Source organism: Schistocerca nitens, chromosome 6 (genome assembly GCF_023898315.1).
Source record: "Schistocerca nitens isolate TAMUIC-IGC-003100 chromosome 6, iqSchNite1.1, whole genome shotgun sequence".
In the NCBI taxonomy this organism is placed as follows: domain Eukaryota; kingdom Metazoa; phylum Arthropoda; class Insecta; order Orthoptera; family Acrididae; genus Schistocerca; species Schistocerca nitens.
The window spans coordinates 299,073,934-299,076,229 of NC_064619.1; the positions used below are offsets into that span (position 1 = coordinate 299,073,934).

The 2,296-nt window shown below is 47.7% G+C and overlaps 1 pseudogene; it reads right to left on the minus strand.

The window, feature by feature from the left end:
* Positions 1–276: 276 nt before the first annotated feature.
* On the minus strand, positions 277–394 carry LOC126191912 (5S ribosomal RNA; annotated as a pseudogene).
* Positions 395–2,296: the final 1,902 nt, after the last annotated feature.

Below are 2,296 nucleotides of genomic sequence, written 5' to 3' on the forward strand. Positions count from 1 at the left end.
TTTATACTAGAGCTGTATTAGAAGGAATAGGGTGATCTAATTTTAATTTTTACTCGATGGAGAACCACTCAAAAAAGCACTCCGTCTTCAGGCCACTCGTGGCCTACCGGGACCATCCGACCGCCGTGCCATCCTCGGTGGAGGATGCGGTTAGGAGGGGCGTGGGGTCAGCACACCGCTCTCCCGGTCGTAAGATGGTATTCTTGACCGAAGCCGCTACTATTCGGTCGAGTAGCTCCTCAATTGGCATCACGAGGCTGAGTGCACCCCGAAAAATGGCAACAGCGCATGGCGGCCTTGATGGTCACCCATCCAAGTGCCGACCACGCCCGACAGCGCTTAACTTCGGTGATCTCACGGGAACCGGTGTATCCATTGCGGCAAGGCCGTTGTCGATGGAGAACCGTGATTCTGAATAATTTGTACGGTGCACCAGGTAACCGTTAAGACGCTCCCAAGTTGTTTTGTTATGCTAAATTCCATGCAGCCGCTTGCGGTAAGTTATGTCGCAACTTCGTATTATTCTGCACGCCGACGTTCTGTGAGTGATGAAAGTCATTGCATACCTCCTAATATCTTGTCGGATCTCCTTTTGCCAGACGTAGCGCAGCAGTCCGATGTAGCATCGACTGAACAAGTCGTTCGAAATCCCTGCTGCAACATTAAGCCATACTGCCTCTATAGCCTATAGCGAAAGTGTTGCCAGTGAAGCATGGTGTGCGTGAATCCATCTGTCGATTATGTCTGATAAATGTTCGATGTCACGCATGTCAGACGATCTGGCTGGCTAACCATTTGCTCGAATGGTTCATAAGGTTCTTCAAACCAGTCGCGAAAAAGTGTAGTGCGGAAACATGGGGCATTGTCATCCACAAAAATTCCATAGTTATTTGGTAACATGAAGCCCATGAATGGCTGCTAATTGTTTCTAGGTAGCTGAACATTACCATCTCTAGTGAATAATCGGTTTAGTTAGACCAAAAGACTCAGTCGATTCCATGCAAACACAGCCCACACCATTACGGAAACACCACAGGCTTGCAGACTGCCTTGTTGACAACCTGAGTCCACGGCTTCGTGGGGTCTGCGCCACATTCGAACCCTACCATCAGCTCTTACCAACAGAAATCGGGACTCATCTGACCAGGGCACGGTTTACAAGTCGTCTATGGTCCAACCAATATGGTCACGAGCTCAGGAGAGGCGCAGGAGGCGATGTAGTGCTGTTAGAAAACTCACTCGTGTCGGTCGTCTGCAGCCGTAGCCCACTAATGCCAAATTTCGCCGCATTGTCCTAACAGATACCTTCGTCGTACATCTCACATTGATTTTGTTTGTCTGTTAGTACCAACAATTCTACGCAAGCGCCGCTGCTCTCGTTCGTTAACTGAAGTTACATTTAAATCAATACAATGAAATGAATACCCTTAGCTGCACACAGGCGTGATATACGTCGACGGGGGACAGTTGAAAATGTGTGCGCCGACCGGGACTCGAACCCGGGATCTCCTGATTACATGGCAGACGCTCTATCCATCTGAGCCACCGAGGGCACAGAGGATTGTGCGACTGCAGGGACTTATCTCTGTCACGCCTCCCGTGAGACCCACATTCCCAACTTATTGTCCCGAACTATATTCGTAGTGCCCCTGCCCATTACACTCACACGCGGCTTTACCGATTGCCGTAAGAGTTCAGGCAATGTGTGTGTGCATCACCGGTCATTTGACCATCTTGCCTGAACTCTTACGGGAATCGGTAAAGCTGCGAGTAACATACCGTTGTTGTAACTCAACATGCTCTACAAAGTGTCGACATGTTGCCTTGGCGTGCTGGATAACCGGATCTGACAAATCCAGCATCATCCACAAACAGTAATTACCGTCCCTGTATTGACCACCCAATTGCAACAGGCATGCAACTCCATCCCACAAACTGACATCCGGCACCTGTACAATACAATGCATGCGCATCTGGCACTTACACGGGTTATTAATGTACCAGCGTATCACATTTTCAATGGCTTTTCTCACGCTTGCATTAACCTGTGATATTGCAATGTATATCGTTTAAATATGTTACCTAGACAAATGCATTCCCAAAATATCATTACTCTACGTTAACCATCTTTTGGTATTGCGATTTTTTCCGTCAGTGTATTTTCGTCGTAGCTATAAGGACCCTGTTTTTTCTCATCGTTATCTTCTAGGCTCTCAGAATTTTCCTCAGAACCTTCCTTCCCTTTTCTTCAAGTTCTTCTTGCTGTTCCTTTCGATTTGAAATAATACACACCAGA